The sequence below is a fragment of the Apaloderma vittatum genome, unplaced genomic scaffold (genome assembly GCF_000703405.1).
Source record: "Apaloderma vittatum isolate BGI_N311 unplaced genomic scaffold, ASM70340v1 scaffold12602, whole genome shotgun sequence".
Lineage (NCBI taxonomy): Eukaryota > Metazoa > Chordata > Aves > Trogoniformes > Trogonidae > Apaloderma > Apaloderma vittatum.
The window spans coordinates 1,495-13,405 of NW_009701945.1; the positions used below are offsets into that span (position 1 = coordinate 1,495).

Here is an 11,911-nt window from a genome sequence, read left to right on the forward strand (position 1 = left end):
TTAGAGTGTGATATTCTTATATTGGCTGTTTCATAATGACTTCGTCATGCATAAATTCATATTCTCATCCCACTTTTACCACTAAATAATAATAGGATCCATTTATGAGTGTCTACTAAGAGATTTCATGGGCAATACAGGTTAGAGCAAAAGCTTGAAAACATTCTGTGAAGGGTAGATTTAATTGTTTCCTTGTTTCCTTTAACTATTGTGGAAGACGGATAAAGAAGCTTCAGCCAGTTTCCCTTTTATTTCTTCAAGCAGCAGGTCCAAACCCAAAGAAAAAAAATATGTAAACTAAGCTGAGTTAGCCTTTTGTGTGTATTGGAGCTTTTCTTACTGTTGCTTCTCATCAAATCAGGTTTGCTTGCTGTGAGGATAATCTGACTCACCTTTAAAAAAAGCTAAAGGTCAGATGCACTTCAAGTCCCCTGTTGGCAGCGACTCCTAGAAAATGTCCTCGGCTTTTTGTTGACAATTAGCCCCTCCATAGGCTTTTCTTTTCTTCCCTCAGGCTGCCAAGATCGCAGTGTAGTTTGATGCCCTGCAGAAACCACTGCGTAGATCCTATCACAATATTCACAGTTGTGTATTCCTTATTGAAGAATGAAAGGTGGTTGGGTTTTCCTTTTGGGTCAATGCATGCCCCATTAGTGCATTTGTTTGTTTCCTCTTTTTCTTTGGTGCTTCCATCCTTTTGGTTAGAAGGCACGAGGTCTGCTAGTCTAAAGAACGAAGTCGGTCGCCTGCATGACTGTGAGTCCAGGTTGAAAATGAATTATTAAGCAAGAACTGCATTTCTCTATAGTTATTAGGTGCAATGAGTGTCAGCCAGAATGCAATTATTCTTATTTATGTGCTAGTCATTGGCAAAAGAATTGGTTATTTTGCTGTGTGCTTTTAGATATGTGTGTTTTTACTTTATGAATAATTCTACTACTGAGTTGATAATTTAGTATCAGACTGTAGAAACTAAGGTAATTGCTGATAGCATTTAACCGGTATAGAATGTGTTTTAAATGGTCAGGTACTGTGAAAATTGTCAGACAACAGATGATCCAATTAGGCTGCTGAAAGAGATTTTGTGGCAAATGAAATGAGCGCTTATGTAAAATAACCTACTATTGCCGTGTGTGTAAGTGTGTGCGTATGCACACGCACATTCATATACCGGAGCTGATGAGCCTCTGGCAGGGAGCTTTGCAGAAGCTGCAAGTATTTTTAGTGGAAACGAAATCTCGATTCAGTCCTGTGGCATGTGACTTCCTACTTCAGTAAGTTATTTCCAAGGCACTTCCTCTGTTAAATCGGCTCGTCTCTGAAGATTCGGTCTGGAGCCGGAGTGTAGTTTGCTTTGTCCTCTGCCTGTTTACAGTGTTTTCCCAGAGTTTTCTTTTGAGTATTTTTATTTTGTGCTGTCTCCAGCGTGCAAGGATCTAGTGGCTGCTACCCGTGATCGGAAGCTGAATACGTTTATACAAGTCTCAGTGGTTCATCCAGCAGAGCACATTCTGACGAGGTATTCAAGCACTGAAATCGTGGAGGTGAGAGTCTTTCTTATTCAATTACCATGCTGATTAATGAATTGCTCATTTCTTCCTTAGACAGTGAATAAGAAATAAAACAAGTTAGTGCACAGTCGTAGGTAAGGTAGGCACAGTCTGGCAGTTAGTAAAGCATACCTAAGAGTGTTCTGTAGTTCTTGGCATTTAACCAGGATAAACAGAAATGAAGTTGGCTTTTCATAAAAGCTCTGTTGTTCCAAGCAGAGACATAGAGAATACTCCAGTTCTCCAGACATAGGTGTGGAGTGAAACAGGGAATAGTTGCTCTCATGAAGGGACAAGGCAATGCAAAGTAAAACTAAATTGAGACTGCAGTAAATTTATAAAGCGTTTTTAAATTACAGAAGGTAGAATTATATGGTCTGTTATTCTATTTTTTTTCCTTTTTTCCATTTGAAAGTTGATGTTTTTGCGCCTCGAGAAAAAATTAGCCTACTTCTATAATTAAGGAAAATAGTTTGTGTATGTAATGTCTGTGACTTTATATGAAATAATGAGTAACTTGCATCACATATTACAGCAGAAGTTGTCAGAGGCTGCTTTGCTGGTCTTCGCTTTTGCCCTGTAAGCAGCAGTGTCAGAAAGAGCAGAAATGGTTCACAATTAAGTGTGAGCAGGCAACGTAGGTGCAACTTGCTTAACGTACTGGAGACACTTATTAAGAGTAGGGAAGTCTTACTGTAAACACACACACATGCAATTTTGCCAAAGGCTTGTTTTAACTGTTAAATATCATAAGAATATTTAATGAGATCTCTGTGTGATCAGTTTCAACCAACTGCTGATCAAATGGTTATGGTTTCAGCCATCAACCACCTTGAAACTGTTTAATTCCAATATTTTGTATCTGATCAGGCTGTTGCATCGCAGACTGTCTGGAATGATGTCGTGCGGATGATGTGGAATATTTCTTGTAGACGTTGATGCATTTCCTAATACAGTGTCCTAGATCTGAATAAATCCATGAATTTCCTGTGTCAAGACTCTCAGCTTCATAGTCAGACTTTGGAGGAGGGGAAGACGGGGGGCACAGGAAAGTTATTTTGTTCAAGAAAAAGTACATGTATCATGAAACTGTTTTATTTTACTTAATAGAAAATTTAATCTTAGCAGGTTGGTAACCTTTGGAAATCAACTATAATTAAATATATAATTAGTTGATTTAAATTATTATGAAATCGTGGTACTTGGAGAAAGTATCATGGGAGAGAGAAAGGGATCGTTTGTTACAGGTTATATTCCTGATATTGATACCTACTGGCTGTGCTTCTTCAAAGGCTTGTTGATGGATTCAATTTCAGAAGCATCTAATACCTTTTCCTGCTAAAAAAACTTCCTAGAAAATTTTTCTGAAACTTCCCTGACAAAGTTTTAAAGCTGTCCTGTTTTCCTGTTGATTTAATACTACTGAACTGCTCACACATCTCTGCCGTTAGAAGGCTAACTTCTTTTGAGGACCTCACAGTTTCTGTGCATCCGTACTGGCACCCTGCACAGCTCTTACCTTACTCAATGTTTACTTGTGTTACACAGGGTACAAGAGATCCACTGTTTTTGACTGGTGTGACGTTCCCACCGGAATACCCCATCTATGAGGAGACTAAAATAAAGCTAACAGTCTACGATGTCAAAGATAAATCTCAAGACACGGTAAGTGCTTTGCTTCCTTTCTTGCATAAATCTTGCTGTAGATTGAGTTTCTCGTCATGTTGTTCTTTGGTTGTCTTCAGCAAGTCTGCAGATTGGGAAAATGGATTTTTGTGGAATTGGTTTTCATTTTCTTACACCAAAAATGCGCTTTATTTTTTGTTGCTATATTAGAGAAAGAGAACCATGGATTTAAGATGGGCCCTTTAGTGTTGTTTAAGTGATTACGTGAAACGGTACAAGTACTCCAGACAAATAAAACGTGTCTCTTGTGGGCTTTCTGATGGCAAAGAACATATGGAATAGACTGATACAATACCACTGTGAATGTTTTTTCAGAAATATGTTCCTGATAGTATTTTACTTAGACAGCCATATCAGAATGATAATAGAGACTGTAACCTGACATTTAAGAGGATCATATTGTTAATCTCATGCATGGTGATACCTGCAGCTTTCCCGTGGCTGCTGCTATTACTGATTTGTAAGAGTCCAACAGCTGCTGTGTCACTATTAAAGGTGAATCATTTTTGTTTCCAATGTTGTGTGCTTTTGGTTACACTGTCAGCTTTTGACGCTGAGAAACAGTCACCTGAGATGATATATGGAGTTAGATGGGACTATTTGAGTAATTTCAGTGTCAAACATAGACCTTGAGTGCCATTTTATGTGCTCCAGGTGGTCTAAGGCAGGCTTACAGAGCTAGAAGATACCATAGGACCTGTGGGAGATCTGTGTTTGGCTTTCGTGGCAGCTGGACTCCTGCTGATAGATTTCTCTTGGGCATCAAAAATAGCCCTTGATGCCTGTATTTAATTAACTGAATTGCTCTTTGCATATCCGTAATTGTCCCTTGAAGACCGTGCAAGCTCATGCCATGACTGTGTATGCGTTCATTATCCATGAGAAGGAAATTAAAGGCATAACTCGATACTTGAGACTGTCTTTGAACTGCTCACATTAATAAAGTTATATATGTAGAGGACTTAGCAATTTATTTTTTTTCAGGTAGAAAATTGTTGATAGTTTAAATTTTGGCCTTCTGCGAGCCAAGAGTTTGAATCTGTCTCCCCACTGTGCTCTTTAATGAGAATGTGTGGAATATTTTACATACAGAGTCTGGATTTCTTATAGACTAAGGTTATTTTTTTTTTTCTATTTAAGGATAACCAGGGAAGGGGGATGTGAGCAGATTTTCACAATGTGTATGTTTTAATTTTCAGTTATGGTTTAGATTACAGGAGCTTAAAATGAGATCTGCTCTTTGCTCAATAGGGTTGTCACCCATGGACAGATGCAGAAACTGAGTGAAAGGCACTTAACTTTGTCCTTTCCCTTCCAGTTTTTGTTGTGACTGATGGATGATGGATGATAATATCCTATCTGTAAGGGAAAAAATGATTCATAGACCTATTCCTGTCCTACTACTCTTCTCATTGCAGACCTTCATACTGTTTCTTGTAGAAGACAAAGTCTAACCTAGAAAATTAAAGTAATTTCATAAATTATTGCAAACTTTGAAGAACTTTTTATAAGAGTTCCTTGCAATAGTAGTACAGAACTGGAGTCTTTCAGAGAGTCCCATTAACGTAGCTCATAAGTAACAAGAGAGAATACCTTTCTCTTTTGTTACAGCAGTTATGTTGTTCCTATGTAAAACTGCTATATATACTTTATTAGTACTTTTTTTGTAGGTAAAATTGTTAATCCCATATTGAATTTACATATATTTAGCCTTTTTTAATATTCAGGTGTTATAAACTGGATACAGGTAAGAAAAAAATAAGCTGTAAGATTTAAATCAAGATAGACTGCAGAATCTGTGAATGACACTGGGTCATCCAGGTTGCAACCTGATTTCTGGCAATATTTGGATTTCTGTTTACATCCTAGAATATCAACAATGACAAAACTAATGACTTGACTTTACTGTCATTTGAATCCGTTGCACTTTTCTATCAGTTCAGGTGACTTTTTTGTGTCTGGAGGTGTGTATAGATTCAAAAAAGTCAGTTTTAAATGAGCTTGATACTGTTACAACCACAGCTGCAACTGCACAGATGTCAGTGCTTGCTTCATGGCTCAAGAGGCAGGATATGTCCCTTTGGCAATAAGGCTATTGCAAGTGCCATGACTTCTAAGTTCTGATTATTTAGGCTACAATAAAGCTGGCTTTCTTGTTCCTCAAAAATTGCTGCCGTAGCTTATGGCCACAACATGTAGCCCACCATTCCTCCAAACAGACAGGTAATCCCCTTGGGAGTGGAGGGGAATCCAAGGCTTTGCTTGTCTAGACCAGTCACCAGCTCATACAGCATCCATGGCAGAGTAAACCTTGAATCTGACTGCAAAATATTTTCCAGAAATTGGGCAAAAAGCTACAGTAACAGTAATTCCCATCACATCAGGGCTATACTACTACTCCTGGTTACTTCAGTTAACCAGTTCGAGGTAACTCATAAGAAATCTATACTTCTTGTAATTAAAATGAAAATAAGGAAGTGAATTCTGTGCATTAATTAAACTCAGCAAGATTTTACTGCCATAAACAGAAGACTGTAGAGAAGGCAGGGAAAGGGCAGTGAGTGCATCACAGGGTAAGGCATTTTTTTGTTTTTTTTACTTCAACCTGCCCTTGTCTATATATAACAGAATTCAATCTCAAGTACGCATGCACTGGATTTGTACTTCAATACGTAAGTACTTATGTACTGCTCAGTTTCTGCAAAAGTCATAATGCTAGAGTAAAAGGGAATACTCACCAGTGAGAGATAACCAGATTTTATTTTGGCACTGCTGACATGCTACTTGCGCTGCTCTTTTTAAAAATATTTTTAAAATATCCTTGCAGTGCTTGCATTCCTGTACCAGAAGGCAGATAGTTAACTTCCCTCTTGCCTGCCGTTTAACTTACATTATATAAGAAGTGCAATTTAATTATACTGAAGTACTGTGCAGCTGGTATTACAGTCACTGGGCTTGTCACAGTAAGTGTTCTAACTGCACTTTTCACTTTTTACTCGTCTCTATGTCTGATGTTGGTCATAATTAACTTGGCTGTGTCAGCATTTCTGTAATTGAGGCTTTTTAATATAATGAAACAGTTTTTGTTGTTGTTTTGGCTGGTCTTCCTAAGTTAGGTTGTTGAGCTAATGTAAGTTTTTCTGTAAATAAGAAGTTGAAATATAGACTATGCTATTCTTGCTTGACTTGGATATTGTTAGAATAAAGAATTTAATAGAGTGTTTATGAAATGTAATTTAGATAGATCCCATGAAACCATGCATATGAAGCAGAGGGGTAATGCCACATTCTGAAAAATGTACAGTGACATCTGTTTCTGCATCACAAAGATTTTCTTCCCATATTGCCATGAGCAAATTTGTTTCACTGGCTTGAGCTGTACTGTCTTGAAGATTTTAGATAGCTAGGTTTTGTCACAATGCTGGGACTACATCTCTTCTTTAAGTCATTGTTCAATAAAATTGGAATTAGACATTCATATTCTGTTTAATTATTAACTCTGTACCACTTTCTTGCAGTATTTCTTTCCTATAAGCGTGAAGTTTTGCCCAGTTTGGTTTAGTGATTTTTAAAGTTGAAGCCAGATTTGTGGTCTTGGAAAATACTGCCTAGCACAAGTCAGATACCACTGCCGTGTGGCAGACCCACACAAAATACAAAAGAAGAACCAATTGGTGTTATGTGGAGAGGAGGGAATGCCTAATTTGGGAGGCAGCAGTCTTTCTTTGCTCTGTGTAGAATGTGTAATGTGTCCTGCAGCAAGGGTTCTGAGCTTCATTATGTAGAGCAGTGTGGCAATAATTTTAGGCAACTACTGTAACACTTAGCTGTGGTGAGGCTTTTGTTTGATTGTTCTCCAGGATTGATTCTTCTGTTGCCACATCTATTTTTGATTTGTGTTTGTTTAATGCAGTTACACCTGCAGCTTAAATACTTCACAGGTTCCCCTTATGTTTAGGAGGAGATGGAAACCAGGAAGCTTGAGAAGAAGCTTCACAAGCAGAGACTTCTTAGACCAGCTAGGATGAGAGATTTAATGGATTTTTTTTGCTGTTTATCTTATAAAGACCAGCAGGTAGATATCGTCTGCTTTAGGTGGATCTAGCTACTGGAATTCACATGTGATATTGAAGATAGAAATAACCACTCTAATGCTGTCTCCTGAGAGCAAGGAGAAACTGGATGTATACCAGGCAGTTGCAATATTGCACATTCTACAGTCTGGTCTTGCATTTGCTGCTTCCTGAATTTTCACTTAGTTGCTGAGAATAGAATTAGATGAATTTGATAATTTTAAGAGTAGTAGTTAGTAGAGATAGAAGTGCAGTTTTGAATATGGAAGCAAGTGTTAGAAAGTGACAATTTTAGATTTTGGGGTGGTTTTTAAGGCTTGAAATTGCATGTCTTTCGCTGTTGAGGTTTGAAATTTCTATTGAACTTGTCACTATGAATGGAAATTACCAAAAGGTTTTTGTTTGTGTGTTTCTTGATACGACACATATCCCTGTTAAAATTGAGTCACGCTGGGATGAGTGGGAAATCAAGACTGTCACGAAAGAGGCATTCTGAGTTCAGTTGTGAAGCCAAATCTGAAGTGACAGCGTTCCACGTTCCCTCGTGGGCGTCAATCCGTATCGCAGAACCCCCACGCAGTTTAGTGTGGTTTGCCATCTCTGCCAAAGAGGCCCATGGCTTGGACGTTAGGAAGTTGAAATGCATTAGCAGAGATGAAGTGAAAGCTTGCACTTCACCTGCCTGCGTGATGCCTGTGGCGGAGTGCTCTTAGTCCCTCACTCTTGTCAACACTAGAACTATTGAAGCTGTTTTTCTTTAAAACCTGAAGTGATGTTGAAATCATTCTAATTTGTTTAAAGAAAAAGCACTTCCAATTCTTCTTTTGCTCCATTCAGGTTGCTATCATCTCTGCATGACTTGTAGAGAAATATTGCCTTAAATTAGAAACTCATATCATCTCATGCTTCTTAATAGAGCAGTACCATATACTACCACCCTTCTACCCACATAGATGCTTGCAATAAAGCTTTAGATATTCAACTCTTGTCTTCAAAATCATGTAATTTTTTTTCCCACAAATACGTATTTGATGATAGATTTAGTTTTCCTTTTGTGTCAGACTATATATTCTTACTAAACACTATTATTAGGGATACTGGGGGGAGGAATGTGTGTTTTTCTTGTGTGTGTGTGGAATCCACCTAAATCACCTAAGGTGTATTTGTCAGTTTTTTGCAGTTCTTTCTAAAAGGGAAATTCAAACTGCTGACTTTCATTTGGGTTTATACTAAAATAAAATCTTTCTTGGAAACGGCTGAGGCTATAATAAGGTTTTATATGTCTTAGTGTATCTGTAAGAGAACTGGGGATAAGTGTCGAGACCAGGAAAGTTACAGATATAGACTTAAAGTCCATTTGTAGCCTTGTCCTTGAAAATGCGATTGGAAGATTTGGCTTTGCAAAAATCTTTCTGTCTTTGAAAGTATCCTGCTTTTCTTTCTACTTCTCCAACCTTATTGGTGTTGTTTTTTTCCTAATTGTGGCAGACTCCTCCCTGTTACTTCTATCTTCATGAACAGTTGTAATCTGTTGTTCCTTAATTTTCTGCCTACTCTGTCAATCAAATGCTGCTGCTGCCTCACAGTAGGTGAATGTTTGCTCTACGAGCTGGCTGTTTGGAAAACTGTTGTAAAATGACATAGTGATGAGACCAACTGTGTTCACTTACAATGTAGATAGTTGCTTAGAAATAAGGAAATGAAATAGTAAATGATAACATTTTCCTGTGGATGATATTTTAGACAGCTAAGGATTTCAGTAACATGATCATGATTGTTCTATATCTGTAGCACTGTCCCAAAAGCTTAGAAATGTATCATTTTTCAATGAGTGTTTGTATATGCATGTTCATAGCTATCCTTCGTTGCTCCATCCCTCACTATAACAGCGCAGAACACATCAGAGTAGTCCAAAAATTCCAAATGGTTATAGCACAGCCTTGTCATTTCTGGTGATGGCTTTTGAGGGTTCAAGAGGCACACGCCTAGTGTAGAAGGCAAGGATGTTTCCCTCTGAAGTATGCACACTGAAGAGCATGGCATGATCTTTCTTCAGTTAGCATGGAGCAACCCAGCTGTGCAAACATGACCTTGGGTTGAAGAACATGCTTCCGTCCTTTCCCAGGGTCTGTTTGCTTTCCTTCCCAGTGCCTTTGACCCAGGCACTCCCTGGACAAGACACTGGAGGAGCAGCTCCTCAGGAGAGGTGGCTGGTGTTCCTGGCAGGCCAGGTACTGTGACCCTCATGGGCGGCTCAGGCTCTGCAAGCGTGAAGTCTTTCCTTCTACTAAATGCAGCAACATGGGAGTGTTGGAATGACTCAAAGGCTAAGATTTGTCTGTTCTCATTAGTGATTTTTCTCTTTTGTCAGGTGAATGATCAGTTAGTCCTGTCACACCAGCACAAACTCTAAAATGTACAGAAAGGAGACTGACATTCAAGCAAAGTGATGCGTTTGCCTTTAGCTGTAGCTACTTGTAATGATTATACACACAACAGTTGACACTTTTACCTACAGTTGATGAATAGTTTGTAAGTAAGGGGCACTTCCTGCAGGTGAAGAAAAGAAGACTTAAGATAATGTTCTTTCCGGTATAGAAAGCTCATTTTTTGCCTGTTGGAATTATTTTTCATAATTTCTTCACCAGGAAAATAATCCCCCAAATAATCAACAATCTCTTGTTGATGTAGAAGCACTTCTAACTTTAAGTGGATACACTGAACTTGAAAAATCACAGCTGTGAACTTGTTTAATTTTTCATGTTTTGTATGCTTTTGTCAAATAAGGCTTTATGGAATACTCTTCCTATTGCAAGTTCTTGTCTTGATACTGCAGGAAGAAATGTTCATGCTTCCTCTTATACTTACAGCCAAGATTGTACATTAATAGGAAGGAATTAACTGTGGAAGCTGTATTAAATGTTGAAAAAAGAGAAACGTAAATATTTATAGTATAGCTTTGCCTCCTAATCTTCACTAAGGAATTTCCATTTTTCTCAAAGCCTGGTTCAGTACTAATGGAAGATAATTCAGTGACTTCGTGAAATGATTTTGATGTTTGTTTTATAATATTTATCTTAATTTTGTAGCATCTTGAAAATTAAACATTTCTCATATTCTCAACCATCTCCTTTCACAGAAAGGCATTTACAAATATTGATATAAAGTAGAAAGTATGGTGTAGTTAATGTTTAGTCCTTTGGTGCAAAAATATTTATGCATAATAATTATATTGAGATGCAACAAGGATTTGAAAGGGTGCAAAGAAATGGATATGAGACAGTGGTAAGTCTGCTCTTTTGTGTTATGAAAGCTGACGCTTAAATCCATTTCTGGACTTTCTCTTGAAGTTTTGGGGTGTGTATTCTGGGAAATTGAAAACAGAACAAACTCAATTTATTTGAACAGATTTTTCTTTCTACCATATGTCTTTGAAAAGTGTTCTTTACAGTTATACATATGTTTGCACCAGTAAGTTTTTATATTGGAAATTGTGTACTTTATAAAGTAAAGCTGAGCAAATAATTCTGTTTGACAATCAAGAGTCATATGCACAGGACGTAATGTAAGACTTCACATTCTCGAGCAAGTTTCTGTTAGAAGAGCATAGTAAATTGCTCTCAGAGTAAACCAGTTAAATGTTTTGTATTATGCTGTATTTTAAATATTTGATGAGTAAACATGAAAGGCTTGTGTAATCATTTAGGAATTTTAATGCTGGTAAAAATCCATGTGTCATTGAATTATACAGTAATCAAAGCCTCTTTATGTAATCATTATGCAGTATATTACAGAAACCAATTCCCATGTGGCTGAAATGCTTCATGCTTGGCTTCCTTCATGCTAGAAATGAGGATTTTCTTTTGATCTGTTTTGTGTTGTCCTGTTCACCATGGGTTGCATGATCATGAACGGAGGGGGAAAACCTTACTTTCTAACATGCAGGTTTTTCACAAGCTGCAAACAGTTTCTTAGGGTGATGGCTGGAAAGTCAGGAGAAGGAAGGACAAATATAGTCCATAGTGTTGTCAGAATTTAGTGCAAAATTTAGTGCTGAGCATTATGAACATCAAAAACTGACCTCAAGGCCTCAGTGTAGAAAGCTCTTAGTGTATTGAAAAGAGTAGCAGCTGCTTTGTAGTGTTATGGCACTTGGTGCTGTACAAGAGAGATTTCTTTTCTCTGAAGAGTCAATTCACTTCCTTCACCTTGATTTTATTGCTTATTGGTAAGATCATGTAACATTACCAAGGAGTCACTGGCACAGTGACACTAGATATGATTATATTTAGTCTTTTTAGTGTGGGTTTTTTTCAGCATTCTGTAATGTTGAAAATCTGGTGGTTTTGGTTTTTTTCCCCCCCTGGAGTTCTTTTCAATGCAGTCATGGTAGTTTAAAAGTGAGAATGTTTGAAGACTTTTTTTTTTTTTTTTTTGTGCAGCTGTTGATGTTTTTTCTTGCGGTCTTATTATCCTTAAATCCTTTGTCATATATGTACTCTCACTAATATGAAATCGAAAAGTTACAACTCACAATTATCCAAACCACTTTAATAACATCTTTTTTTATTTTCTTCCCTCCCCCCCCCCCCCCCCCCCCCC

General features: G+C 37.6%; 1 long non-coding RNA gene across 1 annotated transcript in view; it reads left to right on the top strand.

Moving 5' to 3' along the window:
• The first annotated feature begins 1,292 nt into the window (after positions 1–1,292).
• The window catches only part of LOC104281369, a 43,138-nt gene continuing 32,519 nt past the window's right edge, over positions 1,293–11,911 (top strand). The window contains exons 1-2 of the long non-coding RNA XR_717887.1: positions 1,293–1,544; positions 3,099–3,215. This is a non-coding gene — a long non-coding RNA (uncharacterized LOC104281369). The remainder of the gene's footprint in view (positions 1,545–3,098; positions 3,216–11,911) is intronic.